This window comes from Pipistrellus kuhlii, unplaced genomic scaffold (genome assembly GCF_014108245.1).
Source record: "Pipistrellus kuhlii isolate mPipKuh1 unplaced genomic scaffold, mPipKuh1.p scaffold_m20_p_12, whole genome shotgun sequence".
Classification (NCBI taxonomy): Eukaryota; Metazoa; Chordata; class Mammalia; order Chiroptera; family Vespertilionidae; genus Pipistrellus; species Pipistrellus kuhlii.
Genome location: NW_023425427.1, coordinates 29,395,662 through 29,415,104, shown reverse-complemented (window position 1 = coordinate 29,415,104; position 19,443 = coordinate 29,395,662). Strand labels below are relative to the sequence as shown.

At 37.5% G+C, this 19,443-nt stretch overlaps 1 protein-coding gene across 7 annotated transcripts in view; it reads right to left on the bottom strand.

Annotated features, from left to right (window-relative positions):
• TRPM3 (transient receptor potential cation channel subfamily M member 3) overlaps positions 1-19,443 on the bottom strand; it is a 663,453-nt gene that overhangs the window by 533,258 nt on the left and 110,752 nt on the right. The window lies entirely within an intron of this gene.

Genomic DNA, 19,443 nt, shown 5'->3' with positions numbered 1-19,443 from the left:
TCCAATGTTTCCAGAGTTGCTGTGCAAATTAGCTGCAGAGCTGCCATTGCCCACCAGAGGGCCCTGGACGCATTGTAAGGAGATGCTCTGGGCCTCTTGCTATCTGAGCAAGCAGCTCTCAGAGCTGGAAAGCTGGCTCTGAGCTCTGTGTTGAGAACTACTGCCACCAACAGCCTGATGGGGCCGCAGTGTCTTGCTCTGTTCCACAGCTGCCAGCCCTTCACTTGGCAAGAGTAAGAGCAAAGCAAAGTACAGCACAGCAAGCCCTTAACATCTAACCAAGTTACATGAAAGATCATTTCATCCCAGGGACACTTAGTCAAAATCGAGTGATGCCCAAGCTGTTTGGCCCAAGCCACTCAAGTGCTCAGACATCGTGTACTCAGACATCGCGTGAGGCTTCCTTCCCTGAGAAGGAGCACCAGCACCACCAGTTTCCACATGCATTTAGCTTGTTCCTGCTGCTTTCTGTAGCCTGAACTCCCAGCTGGGGTTTGGACCAAATTTCAAAAATCAAGCCTCACCGAAGACTGCTGTCCTGATCCCCTTTGACAATCACCCCGCAGGTGCAAATAAACCTATTATGCCCACATTTTTAAAACATACCCATTTTACCAAGGCAGATTTATAATTTACCAAGACACCAAAATTATATTTGCTTGTTAACTTTTCTCTACTAATAAATCCTTATTTCTTCCAATGCTTATTTCCTCCAATGCAAAAAGCCACATGACTTTCAGAAAAGAGGAGTTTTATGACAACAAATCTGGAAACCTATAATCCACAGGATAACAGCCCCACATCTATGATAAGTTTATAAGGTGTAACAATGTCCCCTTAGAGCAGAAGAATTCCCTTTCGGAGGCCTCTCAGAGGGAGTAGGAAGGTGTGGTAACCACCACAGCATTTCTGTAATGAAATTCCGTGCCATCAGATCAGGAATAGTCACTGTATAGCTTTCCAATCAACTGGTTGATAAATCATAATGAACAGTTCCGGGAACTCATATTAGACAATAGTGATTCAAATTGAGCTAAGCCAAGGGAAGGCATGTAATTTATTCAGATTTGCAATCTGTTTATTGCGAGAAGCCAGGATCTTGCTGTGATCTGCCCTTCATGTGCAAAGCTCACTTTGCAAAAGCTGTCCTCCATGGAGAGGGAAAATCTCTTCCTGGAGAAGCCAGCCCACTAATACCTTTATTCTTTAATGACTCATTAATCAAACCAGCTTTTGTGGTCACTTGATCCCAAAGGAGTTACAATGAGTGGGGAAGGCTGGGATAGGAAGACACGTTCACTGGCATGAGGAGCTTACATAAAAAGGAATAGTGAAACATTCCCAAGGGGAAGAGACAAAATGAAGAAGTCGATATGGTAAAGCCTATTCAATTCCACCGAGAATACTGGTAATAAAAATCCATATTAAAAGATCTAGCCCTGGGTCTGCTTCTCAGGTTTCACCTACTACCACTCTGTGCCTTTATTTGTTATGTTTCGGCTACACTGGCGTTCTTCCTGGTTTTCCACACACCAACCTCTTTCCCAGGCCTGATTGCTCGTTCATGTCCTCGCATTCTTGGCTTCTCTTCACTGTTTCATTCAAACCTCAAATACCACCCCTCACAGAGGCCCTCCCTGACCATCCTTGCCAAAGTGTCCTTCCCATCCCAAGTCTCTTTTGACTCCACTACCACTCTTTAAAATCCTTCTTAATTCACTTGTTTATTTTCCTGTTTCCATTACAATGTTGTAAATCCCCTGAGAGCAAGGCCTTGTATCCCTTACTCACTGATGTGCAAACCCTAGAGCCAAAAACTTTATTGTAGGTGTCTTTGTGTAGGTGTTCAATGAATAGTTGCTAAATGAATGAGTGAATGAATGAATGAGGGATAAGCTTATTTTCAAAAACAATAATATTTTGGATAATCGACATAAGAAAACTATATCAGTATACCCATTCTCTGGGGATTTGCCACCTAATTGGAAAAATATAGTAAGAAAACAACACCTGGATGTATAGCACAAATGCCAAGAGGAAGAATTATAGACATTCAGGGAAGAAGCAATGACTGGCCTTTCCTTCCTGAGACTCAGGAATCTTGGAATACACATCGATATGCTTTCCACATCTAACAGAGTTTTTTAAATATCTTTTTATTGATGTTTGGAGAGAGAGGAAGGGCAAGAGATAGAAAAACAGAAACATCGATGAGAAAGACATCCATAGGCTTCCTCCTACATGCCCCCTACTGGGAATTAAGCCTGCAACCAGGCATGTGCCTTGGCAGGGAATCCAACCAGGACTTCTCAGTTCATAGGTTGATGCTCAACCACTGAGCAACACCAGCTGGGCATACCAGATTTTTATATTGGCAACCACTATAGGGTTGGTACATAAATTCCACCGTATGCGGGGTCTCGAAAAAAAAACAAAAAACCATTAACTTGGGTATGAAAATCTACATGTACTCTTGGTGATAGATGTTTTATAAATGCTGAGCAACTGCAAAAAGTGAAAACATAAAAGTGTGGAGTCTCACGTTGGCAGGTTGGGAGGGAAGGCCTTCAAAATTCAACTGCTGACTTCAATTCACAAAAAAAGGCTAAAATTTCAAAATCATAAATGTGCTGTCACTTACTCGGAAAAATAAGCCACATAATGTATATCTAACTGAATATGTTCTTTTATTTCTCATAGCAGGTATATGAGAGAGTTACAACTATTATTGTCATTAAGCCCATTAAAGAAATGAGGGAAGGGTAATTAGAGAAGTTAAGCAAGGTACCCAATGTCACATATATCATAAGAGCTAGGATGTGAACTCTGGATCTGCAGGCAAAATCACATTTCTGAGAAATCCTCTGCCTGTTTGCTAAGGTACGCATGGCCCTGAACTTAAACTTTCTGAAGACAGAAGACCTACATTAACTGTCTCTTTTCTGTGACTGAGTCCAATCCTAGGTGTTTGTTAAGATGTTTTATTCTTTGCTACTGGATATAAACTTTATAACATTTGCTGCCTCCTTGAAGTAAAGAGTTTTCCCCCGTTGTTCCTTGCTTTAAATTCCTGATATTTAAAATATGACATTAAAAAAGGTACCTTAAAGACAGAGCAAGAACAACTTATAAATACGCTAGAGGCCCAGGATACAAAATTAGTGCACTCAGGTGGTGGTGGTGGGGTCAACTCAGCCCAGCCTGTGCCCTCTCGCAGTCAGACATCCTTAGCGCTGCTATGGAGGCGGGGGAGGCTCCTGCCACTGTGGCTGCACTTGCCAGCCGTTAGTCCAGCTTCTGCCTAAGCAGAGCTCCCCCGTGGGAGAGCACTGACCACCAGGGGGCAGCTCCTGTGTTGAGCATCTGCCCCCTGGTGGTCAGTGCACATCATAACGACTGGTCATTCTACAGTTCGGTCGATTTGCATATTAGCCTTTTATTATATAGGAGGATAATCTGGTCTACAATATTTGGTATTTTCTACATGTAGAGCTAAAATTGTTTATTAGAAAAATTAAAATTTATTGATACTATTTTCCCTTAGCATTAAATTCGTGTACATTTGTATATGTATACACATATATGTAAATGGCTATATAAATATGCATATATATGTGTACTTGTATGCATAGATATAAACAGAGAGACAAACACAAACAATAAAAGTAAGACTCATCTGAATATAACAAAATGTTCTCTAATAAAAATAATTCACATTTGGTTTCTAATATTAAATAGTATGGCAGATTAGTTTTAAACACACATATACACATAAACACACACAAAAAACAAACAAACAAAAACTCTGTGATACAGAACTAAAATTATGAGTTTAAAAGTAATTTTAATATGTGTGTGTTGGGGGGGGGGGGGGGGGGCCGGACCTAGTAGAGAAATGAAGATAATTCCTTGGAGAGCAGAAATGACAAAAAGGATGAATATGGAGGTAAACTGCACTAAAGCTAGCATTTACTCTGTGACTATCAGCCAATCCATAGTTAACCAAAGCCTGGTTTCTTAAAGGTTGCATGAGTACAACATAGGAGGAAAAAAGCTTATAGCTCAAGTGAATGGAAGATTGCACAGAAGACCTGCATTTATGGAAGATAGAATGGGCTTAATCAGAAGGAACAACAACAGCCTGTTATTTTCAGAATCAAGAGTTGATTGAGCTAAAAAATACAGCCTCCTGCAGGGGGTGGCAGTGGGCATCATGCCTTCTTGACCTTGACCTCTAGGTAGGATGGGAAAATTTATGAGACTTTCTAAGGGGGCAACATTTGAAGAAATAAAGACATTGATTTATACATTTAAGAAGTTCAAGATAGCACATAAATAAATAAAGAGAAATCCATACAAATACATCATGATGAAATTTCAGAATACCCAAAACAAAGATGTTAAAAACAAAAGATGTTAAAAATAAAAGACAACTATGTTGAATGATTATTTTTATCTGCAATAATGAAAACCAGTAGTTGGAATAATACTTTCAAAATATGAGAGAGAAAAAGTCAACCAGAATTATGTATCCAGTGGATTGAAAATAGAACAAATACATTTTCAGAACTACAGAGACACAGTTTAGGATCAAGAGACTCTGTCTAAAAAATATTTTAAAGAAAAGAAAATAATCTCAAAATACACATATAAGATTTAAGCAATATTGAACAAGGAAAATTTGTGAAATAAGACACATTATTAAGAACAACAGTAATAATGTGTCTTATTTCTGGAGTGAAAAGAGCCAAGAGGCAGCTAAAATTCAGGACAATTACTCAAGTAAGAAAATAATGTAAGTTAAATCATTCTAAAACCTTATGTTTTTTAGGAGGATGCTAAAATATGGGTTAACCTTAGATTCTGCTAAGTTAAATATGAATTTTAAAATGTACTAGGCCTACAAGAATAGACATAGCATATAAAAATTCTAACTCATGGAGGAGAATAACGAAATGAGGGGGGGAGGGGGACCTGCAAATGGGAAAGAAAAAAAAAATAGAAAACACAAATATGTTAGAATAATATATATATATATATATATATATATATATATATATATATACTGAAAATATTTAATGTAAATGGACTAAACTCTCCAATTAAGATCATCAGATCTGATTCAAAACAGATAAAATCCAAATATGTGTTGTTTGTAAAGACACAAAAAGTTAAAAGAAAATGGAGAGTAAAAGATGTATTAGTTAAATACTGCCTGAACCAAGGTAAGGTAACATATAATTACTAATCAAAATTAACTCTAAGACAAAAATCTTAATAGAGAAAAATAAGTATGTCATTATCTATTGATAAATTATTTAACAAGAATATGTAACAATTCCATATTTCTATGCACTTAATAAAGTACTCTAAAAATTGCATAAAGGAAAGTTAATATAAATACAAGGAAAAATGACAAATCTGCCATCTAGTGGGAGGTCCTGATATACTTCGCTCAATAATTTATGTTTTTTTCTTGCCCGTTTGTGTTCTGCCCCCCTCATTTCATTATTCTCCTCTAATAATTTATATTATAAAACTATAAAAACAAAATTAGTGAAAACAGCAAAGATTTGAATAGCATAATTTAAAGCTTGACCTGATGGACAAATAGAATCCTGCAGTCAATAATTGCAGAATATGTATTCTTCTCAAATTCACATGGGGCTCTTAGGAATACTGATTACAATTTAGGGAATAAAGCAATTTAGGAAATAAATCTCAAACCCCAAATGTAGATACTATCATCATGTTCACTTGAGAATAGAAATGAAGCCCCGAGTTTCCTAACTTGCCCAGGGTCTCAAGGATAGTAAGTGGCAGAAATAGGATTTGACTCTTAACCTAGACTATCTGGTTGTATTATCTTTACTCTTACATCACTGCTTGATTTCATGGTTTTCTTAACTAACCCATAATGCAGTTGACCCTGGTATGTCATAAAAGGTGAATAAGAAAGCTCAGCAAACTTAGCTAGCTAACTACCCACTCCTCTGGTCTCCTAAATTAGTTTTTGGAAACATAACATCGAAGTTGCAATTTAAAGGTACTCTAATCCAGAGTGGCCAATCCACGGTATATCAATGAATTCATTCTCTCTCTCTCTCTCTCTCTCTCTCTCTCTCTCTCTCTCTCTCTCTCTCTCTCTCACTCACACACACACACACACACACACACGTTTCTTTAGGAAAGTGATTTCTTTACTGAAGTATAACTTAAATTTTTAATATAATGATGTGCATTATGAATCTCTAAGAAGAATACTGAATATAATGTATGGAAATCCTTAGGGTTTGTTTTGCAAAACATCAGAAAGTATAACTCATAGACCCAATTGAATCAACCCAAAAGTTCATGAGACTCAAGCACTGAGCTAAGTGGCATGTCTAAACCCCAAGGGGAGAATATGAGTTTATGGTTCTGCTGATAATAAAATCTGGTTGTCCCCCCCCCCAATTTTATGAAACAAGAAAGGAATTTAGAAAAAAAAATCTGATCAAATATTATTTTTTCTTACAGAGATGAGGAAATCAAGGTTCACAGTCTTAAGTTAGTGCAGCAGCAAAATGTGCTTAATAAAGTCCTTTATTAATCCCTAGAATATTACCTACTCTCTTTGCATTGTTTTGTTCCTCTCAATATTAGGAATTCAGAGCCTAAACAGATGCCCCATCACTACTTGGCCAGGTCCCAAGACCGAACTGCAGGTAGCAACACCAAAAAGACCTTCTCATGACACCTCTACATTATCACTCTTCCTCTCTCTATCTCAAAACAGGCCTCCTTCCAGAGCACTTGCGTCACTGGGCAAATGTGCTTTCACCTGCAGAATAAATATGAGTATTTTTATACAGCCCTACCTTTTAAGGAAAAAGACACAGAATCAAAAAAGCAATATGGGAATAAGAACCAATTCAAATTATAACCCACATTATCCTACTTTCCTAGGTAAAGCAAACAATTTAATGTTTTATTCTTTGCATTTCTACAAATTGCATAATTAATTCCTAGGTGATATACAGTAATTCAAATATTTCTTTTATGATATAGAAAAAGTACCTAAAGCCAATGTTGTCTCCGAAATTATATATGAAATTTTACAGCTTAGAAGGATATCTATTGACTCAGATTCTTCTGACCAGATTAAACCCTCAATCAAGTCTTAAATAGCATCTTGAAATTAACTCAATGTGATTAATAATATTCAATAGCTAATTTGTACTAGATTCCGCACAACTAAAAGGTTCAATTTTACCATGCTTTCATTCCATCATGATCAGACGAATGGAGATATATATATGCACTTCCTACATAAACAACATCTTACAGCACAAAAAGAAACACAGGAAAGCAGCATACCTGCCCTCATGGGACTGTCTCAGGGCAGCATGCACCACAAATGTTTTAATTTAGTGTTGACATCTGATTAGATGTAAGAGGTCACATCTTACTCATTGTTGTCCTCTGTGTGTGTGCTATAAAGCCCTGCCCGTAGGCAGCCAAGGAATGTTTGGGGTCCTGGATGGTACTATGAGTAATTTTTACTTTATGGATAGGACAAAGCATGAGAAGGGAAATCTTTCTATTTCTGAAATAATTTCCAGGAGGGGAAACTGATGCTTTCGGTGTTGAGTCCTGTTATGCCTGACTCCCAAGAGTTGCTGAATTTATGCCAAGCAATTGTACTCAATTATTCTCAAAATCACTTACTTATACCTAGTTTCAAAGTCACATACTGGGTTGATATAGAAGAGTCACACTAAATATTTAAACTTTGTGGAAAAACACAGTATTATGAAAATATTTTCTTTATCACGTTCTGGTGGCATGGTTAACCGTTTCCTATGAATAACTACATTTTAGAGATATTATCTTATTCAAGTGTCACCTACTGCTCCTCTGATGGAGAGAACAGTTATAGAAAGACAATTTGTTGTGTTTGGCATTTGGTTGAAGGGAAGAGACCTGGCTGTTAATTCCACTTTAGCCATAAGCTGGTTACTTCATTATACAGTGCTTCACTATTATAGGAACTACTTACCTAATAGAGACTCAACAAAACACCATATACATATGAGCTATTAGTGTGGTACCTGCATACAGGAGATGCTTCATGACTAATAATTTCCTTTATGTTTCTGTGGAAACATGGATTTACCCTCAAGAGGTTTTTCTCACTAGTTAGAAAATCTGGTCAATTATTCTCCCTACCAATGGTGCATTAAATGAAGCTTATTAAAATAGTTTTTAGGTTGATGGCCCTTTTTGCCCTGAATCATTAGAGATAATTGCCTCTGCTTTAAGAATAATAGGGAAAGCTTCAAGTGTCTATATAAAACAAAAACAAAAACTATATATATATATATATATATATATATATATATATATATATATATAATTTACTGTCACAAATCAATTCCTACACTGAAGGTTTTTAAATTGCTTTCTATGTAACTATCATTTTAAAAACCTACACAGTTAAAAAATAAACAGTACTTATTTAAATCCCACAGAACAAAGGTTATTGCAGAAATTCTATAGTATGTCTGGAATCATAGAAATTTGCCAATATATATTAGTAAATATTTTATGCATTGTCATCATCTACTGTTTTATGATCAAATGGAAAGGCCAACAGATTATTTAAGTAGGGCTACCTAATCAATACAAAGGTAAAAAGAAAAAACAAAAAAAAGTGTTCTCTGGAACAATACTGGGCAAAACCAATATGCAAAAATTGCAGCACATAAGATTAAGTAAAGTAGTAATCTATAATAACTAGTGGCCAGGTGCATGAAATTCGTGCACATTAAAAGGGAATTAATTGGAGGAAATATTTTGATATTGTTATTTGCACTTTATAATAGAAGTGTCAGAGATGAGAGAAAATTAGTAGAATCTATATGAAAATCTCCCTCTTGTCAGAGTCAAGTCCCCGCCCATCTGAGCATGCCTCAAAATCACACCAGACCGAGACCCAGTCAGCCCCACCCCCATTTGGTGGGACCCAGACCTGGGCGGCCCCACCCTTGTTAAGCCCTGCCAGATGTGTATATGTTGGGGTGGGGGGTGGCCTTAGGTCCCCCAGCCCGGCACCAGGCAGCCTCAGGTCACTGCTGATTGGTTGTTACAGTGTCACAACATGACACCCTTTGCATATTAGCCTTTTATTATCCCTGTTTCCCCAAAAATAAGACAGTGTCCTATATTAATTTTTGCTCCCAAAGATGTGCTAGGTCTTATTTTCAGGGGATGTCTTATTTTTCTATGAAGAATACAGTACACATTTATTGTTAAATGAAAATAAAGGAAATTTATTACCTGTATATGGTACGGTAGTACAGTAGTTGTCAACACAAACCAGACAAACTATGAATCCTACAGTATCAATAATTTACTCATTTATTCAATGACAATCATGTCATCATCTTCTGGAACATCATCCTAACAATTCAATTCCTGTATTTCCTGGTGAATTTCTTTCAGAATCAGTGGACCAAATCTCTCATGTTTAGCCTGGGGGGGGGGCTTATTTTCAGGGGGATGCCTTATATTTCACTCAGAAGGAAACCTGTAGGTAGGTCTTATTTTCGGAGGATGTCTTATTTTCTGGGAAACACGGTATGATAAAAGCATAATATGCAAATTTACTGAACACCCAAACAGTAGATTGACCATCCAGACAATCTTCCGGATGACCACGCTATGACATGCACTGCCACCAGACTAGCCAAGGCAGGTGCAATGCGATTGGTCAAGGGGCCCAGCCGCCGTCACCTTGCTTGTCTCATTAGCTTATTAAAATATAAAGATACACAAAATAAAATTATATAAATTGTATTATCAACGCCTCAAGAGAAAAGGTAGAACAAACAGCTTTTTATATTATTTTAAGTGAGTTTTTAACAGAAATACTTAAACATAAAACTATGCTTTATGTTCATTATATTGCAATGAATATTCAAGGTTTGTATCTGTGAATTATAAAAGACACATCCCCCCCCCCCCCAAATAAACTGCTCTTAAACTTATACAAAAGCACATGTATAAACACACCAGTGAACACTAAGGCACACTTCTTGGGGACCAATGGGGAAACTTCCTAACTTGAAGAAATTGTACACATAACTGATATAACAAATCAAGCTTAGTATATTTAAATTGTCTACATACCTACACATAGTTTCATAATGATCATTTATAGTAATACAGGTATACTGTAGCCTTGTTAAATGAGCATGCCAAGATAGAGAGTAATCAGAGTTCTCCAAGGATAATGTTGATTTCAGTTTTCACACAGACATTATTTCTTTCAACCTGGCCCTGGCCTTGAAAAACTGCAGGGTGTGCCCACCTCATTCAATGCAGGGTCAAGTTCCAAAACCCTTTTTGCTCAGGGAGATGAGAAGTCTGCATCGTTAGGATGAAGCTATAAATAAATGCAGTCCCACAAGGCATCAGCCACAGGATAATCAGAATGAAGATTCACAAATTTAAAAAAAAATATCCAATCTCACATTATTATGAAGGCAATCCTATCATCAAATCAAGTGCCATTTTAAATGAATCCTAAATGAAGTATTCCCCAGACACCACATTGAAAACAGTGCCTAATAGATACATCATGCCATCATGTAAATAGGAAATACGGTACTAAAAATTAGGTCAGCGATTTTTATTTGCAAAAGTTATTTTTTAGAGCAGGGGTCTGGCCTTCAATATTCTCTCAAAACAAAGTACAAAAGTAACATAGACATGGAGTGAATTCATGTGTAGACAGAATGGAGTTACATGTGATTCATTTAGTTTGGTTCTGTGTCTTGAGTGAGTCTCTAGTTTTGATCATGTTGTCCTCCCCCACATATAGGCTTGCAAGAGCTTCTTAGACACCATCATGACCACAAAATTGCTGCCACTCATAGAACACTTTTCATGTACAAACTATGTTGAGACTTGGCCTTCTGAATCTCATTTGATTCTTGCATTATTTTTGTGAGACAGGGACTCTTCTCCCAATTTACAGATAAGAAAACTGAGGTGGAAGAGAATCATAATTTTCCCAAACCTAGTCTGTAATAAGAATCCAGACATGTCCATGAAGGCCTTCCTCTCCTTATTACACCAGCAAGAGAGGCAAGGACATTTGCTGCAGTGAGAAACCCAATGCACAGAGACCTTTTAAGAGGTTTAATCATAATTGAAACACATTCAGAATGCTGCGGGATCGGAGGAAGGCCGAGAACCAAAACAAGAACCAAATTTGAAAACTGCTGGGATTCAACGAGGTGATGGATAATCTTTAGACACATTGGTGAAAATAATCTTCCAAAAATGGCAAGCCTCGTTAAATGATGACTGAATTTATACCAGGGCAGTATAGTGCAGAAAACCGCCCACATAGATCTAATTTATGTTTGGCCTTCTGAGACTGTAGTTGCTATTTTTCCCTAATGCAAGGGCCTGGTAAATAAAATTAAGTGTGGAAAAAAATAAAAGCAAAGCTAGAGCCCTCTGAAGCTGAATGATGCAATTCGTAGAGGTTCAAGGCCCAAGGGACAAAGTTTGATACAAATATTATAGTATTGTTTTTACACAATTAAATTCCCACATGCTTTACTGGGGTCTGATGTAACTAAAATCACAGCTCCCTCAAGTACCTTTGTGGGTAAAGGAAGGTTCGCAGTGGGTCCAGGATTCTTATTTAGCCTGTGAGAAAAGCCAGGGTTAGTGAAGTGGCTGACAGCTGAGCTCAGAGGGAAGGCAACCTCTTCCCACAGCAGCCAGGCTGCCTGGCGTTGCACACTGCAATTATCAAAGCCGTGGTCTCCAAAGCCGTGGTTCCAGAACCGGCGGCAGCAGCATCATCACCTGGGAACCTGTTAGAAATGCAAGTACTTGGGCCACTCAACCCAGTCATATCACAATCATAAACTCAAGGGCTGGGACCCAGCAATCTCCAACAAGTTTTTCAGGTGACTCTGCTGCAGGACAACTTGAGAGCCACTGACCTGGGGAAACTGTAAATGGAAGAATGCCGGGCTCCTCCCCAGGAGCACCAGATGTCATTAGTCTGTCTGGGACCTAGGAACCCCAGCTCCCATGCTAAGGTGGCCCAGAGTTCTCTGGTGCCCCAGTCCCAGTTGAGAACCACAGGCCTGTTTTTTAAGATTTGTTCCAAATGGTTCTAATACACACCCCCCCCCCCCCCCCCCCCCCCCCCCCCCAAATACAACAGAAAAAATATCTGGCTGAACTGAATATACTAATGTGTTCCCTCTCTCAGCAATTCTGATCTCTAGAGAGTTCAATGACTGGTCCCAAGCCTGACAAATGGCAGCGCCAGTCAATAGCACCATAACAAGGAAATCATAAACAGCTTCCAAGATGTGCCTCATGAGTCAGCTGTCTTACAAAATCACATCAGCTATGTAAAGACAAGCAAAAGACACACAACTTTCAAGCCGACAAACCAATCACACACATTTGGACTATATGAGGTATGGGCCCTGGGGTTCAACAGGCATCGTCACTGCCAGCACACCAGGAACTTGGAAATGCAGAAGCAACCTTCATTGATTTCCACAGAAAACTTACAGAAAAGGCATCTCATGTGGCCCGTAATGTTGCCAAATAACATAACTCAAAAGATTAGTGCTGGCTTATCATTTACAGTCAACGTTTGTATTTTATTTTATTAGAAGAAACACTCAAACACTAAAAGAACATAATTTCCCACTCATTGAGGGACAAAGGCAATAAAAACAAGTCAGTGGGAAAATAAGAATTAAAGACCCAAGACTGAGGATCCAAAAATGTGGTTCCCCAGCCAGCAGCAATCAGCATCACCTGGGAACCTGTTAGAAATGCAGATCCTCGGGCCCCACTCACACCTACTGCTCAGGAGCTCAGGAAAGGGTGGTCCCACCAGGTTTTAATAAATCCTCCAGGGGGATTCTGATGTGCACTGAAGTTTGAGAACCTCTGATCTCTAGACATAACGTTCATTTTCTTTGTCTATTCAGCCAAAGGAAAACACTTTTTTTTTTTCCTCCTCTAAATTCTTTCCCAAGACCCAGCCTGGGGGAAAAGACATGTGATAGACTAAGCGAGCTGTTCAGATCGTGCAGCTAACAAGACGCAGACATGGTTTCCACACTAGCAAGCCAAGTATGGGTCAACAATGCAAAGACATGTTCCATGCCTCATACTCCACTGGCGTTGGTTCATTTGTTCACTTCTGCCTACAGTTCTCATCGTACTACCAAAACCCTGCCAGAACCCCTCTTGCCCCAGTAAGAGTTGATTTGATGGGCAACTCACCAAATCTCTTTGGCCAATAGTCTGACCATGTGCCTAAACTCTGGTGCCTTGACCTTATCTTTGAGACCAGGCATCTTTTGTATCTCAATCTCCACCCTATTTTGCAACCAATGACCAACTCTTTCTCAAATGATTCAATCAGGTTAACTGATTATGGGGCTATGATAGTCTACGTGAGACCAAAGAACAGGAACTGCGCCTCTGCCAGCCAGATTTAGTCTGTGAACCAAAAAAGCCCACAGGTGTGTTCTTTTGCTTGGAATGTTGATGAATCCAGAGTTGTGGGGTCTTTTAAATTGAATTGTCAATATATAAATATTGAGTTACTTCACATACAAATCTGAATCTGTCTTTATCTGAAGTATACCCCCAAAAGGGGGCAAATGATTGGGTCTGTAATCCTACATGATGAAGAGCAGCTGCCATTAGTGTTAACTGTCCTTTACTGTCACCCTAGTGCAGTGATTTTCAACCTTTTTCATCGCATGGCACACAAACTAATTACTAAAATTCTGTGGCACGCCGGAAAATATATTTTTGCCGATCTGACAAAAATATAGGTATAATTTTGATTCCTTCACAGCAAACGGCTATTGTTAAATTGGCTGTTGTCATTTTTTATTTGACAATCTAAGGGACAAGAGGTCAGTGCTCCTCACTAAACAGCCAAGTATTGTGTGTTTTAAAAATTCTTGCAGCACACTGTTTGAAAAGTACTGCCCTAGTGCTATGTGTATACACAGTAGTGAAGAAACTAAAATATATCTGGCCAAGTGTCTGTCAAAATAGGGCAAACAAGAGACAGACCCCAATGGCCATGTGTTGTTGTTTTTTAAGAAGATGCAGAAAAGCATATATTTTTAAAGAAATATAAATTATTAAATGTGTAGTCAAAGTGTTTGCTTTAAAAGAATACCACAAATAGCCTAAACCAGTTTGGCTCAATGGATAGAGCATCGGCTTGGGGACTGAAAGGTCCCGGGTTCGATTCCGGTCAAGGGCATGTACCTTGGTTGCGGGCATATCCCCGGTACGGGGTGTGCAGGAGGCAGCTGGTCGATGACTCTCTCTCATTGATGTTTCTAGCTCTCTATCTCTCTCCCTTCCCCTCTGTACAAAATCAATAAAATATATTAAAAATAAAATAAAAGAATACCACAAATAAATAAATAAATAAGAATACCACTAAAGACACTCTTACTAAAACAAACAAACAAAAATCTGGCCAGCTTTACTCATTTGCACTACCTAACATATTTTTTGTAACCTCTATTTTTATTTGCAGCCTCTATTTATGAAATGACTGTGTTAAGCCACAGATATTTCATTAAGGCACGAATTCTCAACACTGGCTGCATAATGGTATCTTTTGGAGAGATTTCAAAGGCCCCCCAGATATTCTATTTTAATTGTCCTGCCGTGGCCTGGATGTCAGAAAGTGTTAAGCACTCTCAGGTGATTCTGACATGCAGTCAGGGTTCGGAATCTTTCTACAGAATCACTCTGTGAGAAGGATATAAAAGTGTGAGCACTGGGATTAGCTTTAGAAGTTTTAACAAGCTGGAGTTGCCCTGCTCTCTCTCTCTTTCCTTAGGTCTCCTGTTCTTCACAGCTATATCTTTTTATCACCAGGATTTACTTTATATGTGTACCAGAATTTTGTGTGTGTGCATGTGTGTGTGTGTGGGGGGGGTTGGTTGGTTGGTTGTGTGTATGTGTGTGTGTGTAAATTTCTTTGTGCAATTATGGCTTAATTCTGATCAGAATGTTTCTTTGAAAGTTTCTATAGCTGAAAGGAGAACATATGAAAAAGGTGATGTGTATACACTAAATTTTCCCAGTCTGCCTTTCAAGTTCACAGTCTAATCCTCTTGCAAGGTTTGATGGTTGCCATTAATAAAAAGGATGTCTGACTGTCATACACAGACACACTGCGTTAAGTGGATAGTACATCAAGCAGAAATGTAAGGAGAAGATGACTTGCTTTGCTCCTTGCTAATTATTACCATAGCCTTATTTGTTGGTGATAGTTTAGAAGGAGGGGGGCGGAATATTTTGGCTACCGAGATCAAATTATAATTCCTAGTGTAAATTCTGGACTGAAAAGAAAGTCCCCGAAGACTTCTTAACTTTCCTGGAATAGAAGCAGGCCATTTCTCCCCACTTCATGAGTTCTTGATAGCCAGGCAGCAAATGACTGAAACTGGCCTCCAGAGCCAAGACTTCCTGCCTGAGCTGAATGAGGAACATCCCCAGCGACATTTTGCATTTTGCTATCCTTCTCTCAGTTTGACATTCTTTTTAGCAATAGACAGATATAGTCAATATAGAAAATATTACTTTATTTCTGTTTAATTGACATTTTTATATTTAAAAAAAATCAAATTTTGAAAACTGTGCATAATGCTAGTATGTAAATTTACTATTATATATATAAGAGCCTAATGACTGCTATGACTGAATGGCTGGAATGACCAGTCAACTGGTCACTATGATGTGCATTGACCACCAGGAGGCAGATGCTCAACACAAGAACTGCCTCCTGGCTGTCAGTGTGCTCCCACAGTGGGAGCACCACTCAGCCAGAAGCCAGGCTCAGAGCTGGTAAGGGCAATTGTTGTGGCAGGAGCCTCTCCCACCTCTGTGGCAGTGCTATTGGGTGGGCGGCAGCAACAGTAGGCTCAGCAGTGCTACCGGGGGGTGCGGGGGGGGGGGGGGGGGGCGGGCAGGTGGTAGTGGGAGGCTCAGCTGGGCCAGGATGAGCCACAGCAGATTTACACCCGCCCCACTGGGGCTTCTCCCCGGGCGCCTGCCACTTCAGCACCGCTACACCCCTCAGGTCCAAAAACCTCGCCGTCCAATATCCCTGAGGGGTTCCAGATTGCAAGAGAGTGCAGGCCAGGCTGAGGGACCCCACCTGTGCATGAACCCATGCACCAGGCATCTAGTTTGAATAAAATTATATATGGGTATTTTGTACATTTTTTCAAATATGTAGTTTAAAAAAATACTTGAAGTTACCTGTTCATGAAGGTGTCCATATTCTCCTTATGGTATCAGTTATTGTCTGTAAAAATAAACCTCTGATAGTACTACAAAACATAATTTAACTAACACTTGACCTTTGCTTCCAAATTTTTAGCAGAATAAATGCTGCTGTGCTAGACATATTATGCATTTATAAGCCTAATTTTAGCTTTCCCTCATTTGAATCCATCTGGAATGCCAAAGTGGAATTAATGGGTCCAAGACTATGAACACTTCTGTAAATATTAATAATTTTGAAGTCCATCTTATATGTATTGACTGAAGCAATACAGATACTCACTTTATTGAGTGGTCTGGAACCAAACCCGCAATTTCGCCGAGGTACACCTGTACATAGTGGCTTTATAGTAACCTCATAAGAAAAGCTATTTTCTTCTTCTTTACTTTGTATTATTATTTCTTTTCCCTTTGTTCTTTCATTTAATATTTTCCTAGTATAGCAGGTGCTTTAATCTTTCTGTATTTTCATTTTATTTATCAATATAGTTCCTCTTTTGTGAATTTTATGTTTGACTTGGCCTTTTATCTGTTTAGTAAAATCTCATACCAAATTCTATAATTACATAATATTTTATATACATTATATATAAACATATTTACATGTAATATGTAAGTATGCTAATTTAAATATATTGCCTTTTAAAATATTATACATATTTGTTCTTAATATTTTTTGAGTATTGTACTTAATTATCTCATTATTTTGGTTTTTTTGGGGGTGCGTGCCAAAAAAAAATGTGTATAATTATTTGTTGATATTTTTCTTTTAGATGTCTCCTAGCACCTTCAAATTTAGGTTATTTTTTTCATATAAAATCTGATAAATATTCTATTTTTTTTAACTTATTTACATATTATTATAATTTAATTCTTTGGAAATTATTGTAATAAAATGTGCCAGCCATTTATTTAAAACAATTTACTTCATATAGTTCAGCTTTCCCTCTTCAGAAGATTGGAGGATGAGGAGTATATGTGTATGATAATTAAGTTTATTTAATGGTTACCTTTTCTTTTCCAAGAATCCATGTCTTTTCTTAAATAAATGCATCACTTTAAAGATCAATTTTGGATGCACTGACACAGACATATGAACTTTAGTTTTCCAACAGAAGTATATCTGCTTACATTAGCTTTTTATTATCTCAGTAAAGTTTAATAAGAAATGCACATTACCCTTGCACATTACTTTTTACATATTTCATGTATATCTGCTATTAGAAATTGATTTTTTCATTATCTTTTCTAACTGAATATTTCTAGTAAGCCATTTTTTGTGTTTAATTATTTATTTTTGTATTAATCTATTAATAAATCATTACCTTTTCTTAAAAGTTTTTAATTAATTACTATGAATGTTTCTTGTTGTTATATAATGCATTTGTCAAAACATTAGAAATACTATTATGTTAAAATTGCCAGGACCGGTTTGGCTCAATGGATAGAGCGTCGGCTTGGGGACTGAAGGGTCCCAGGTTCGATTCCGGGCAAGGGCATGTACCTTGGTTGCAGGCATATCCCCAGTAGGGGGTGTGCAAGAGGCAGCTGATCGATGACTCTCTCTCATCGATGTTTCTAACTCTCTATCTCTCTCCCTTCCTCTCTGTATAAAAATCAATAAAATATATATTTAAAAAAAAAAAAGAAATACTATTATGTTAAAATAATCATGGCAAACATTTTATAGAAACAAATGTTTTTAGCTAAGCAGAATTATATATTGCTTTGGAATACATATATTACTATGTCAAAGAAATATCCTGATAGCTTTACTCTGAGTAACTTTATAAATTTGTGTTAATACTTATTAAATGATTTCTGTTCTCATTTATTAACATAACCCTATTGCTTTCCAGTAATTTGCATTAATGAGTTCACTAACACTGAACAAATTATAGGATAAGTCTGAATTGTTAGAGTAGGCTTATTCCTTTACCACATTCCTTAATGTAACTTTTCCACTTTAGGGTTTTTTTTGTCTCCAAGGTGGCAATAATTATCCTGTTTTAGTGTTAGAGTTTTAAATGCCTTGTGATTTCCCCTTGAAAATATTTTTATCTAAGATGTTTACTTATATATCAGTATTTAAATGTTTAAGGTTTATGTGAGTTTTGATATACAGGAATTGGGAAAAGTAGGTTTACAGTTGTGAGTTCTTGAAAGTTTATTCTGTGGTGTTTATTAATTATTTACATCACTTATTTTCCTATAAACAACTATAACCTACTTTTGCCCATCCTGTATTGTAACATCCTGTCCCCAAAATCCAATTTAAAAAAATGTTATATTTACAGTGCATATGAAAGTAGTTATGACATTTGAGAACTATTTATCTGTTTTTAAAAATTAGTCCACTTCTTTTTCCATATTATCTATGCTTAAGTATAGGAGGTTATTTGAGATTAATCTAGAATGAATAGAAAATTAATAAGGTTGTTTATACAGTTAATTTAAACATCAATTTGTGATTTCTACATTTGTCTGGTCTTAGCATCTCAGGCTGTAGTCATTACTATTTAATAATCAGTTATCACTTCATTTAAAGTGTCTCTCCTAAAGGCAGTATTTAACACCCTTTAATTAAAGAGCCTGATCATTTTCTGTTCTAGGACCAGCTGGAGACTAGGTAGGACTTGATCTGGCTCAAAAATGAAAATCATTTTATACTTCAGCAAACAAGATAATCATGGGCTTTGACACAGCACTGCTATCCTCTATAATTGAAGTTAAAAGACAGACCATGAAACCACAGAAGCAGAAAACCAAGATAAACTTTCGATGAAAAGAAATATAAACCAATGGTTCTTTTTCTGATTAAGACCGATTTCCCCATCTTTAGAGACATAAAATTATGAAGCCAATTCTACTGCAGTGGGATCTTACATTGGCATTAATTGTGCTTCTTCCAGAAGTCGCTCTTCAAGGTGATCAGAGACTATATTATTGTTCTTGCTTCAAGGAGCATCACACCCTAGGATTGACTGGGTGTATCAGAGTTCTCCACTGGATAGTGTCCTGCCCTGGGATGGTCATTATTTGAAGGTGCTGCTACACCCAAAGAATTCAGGATTTAGT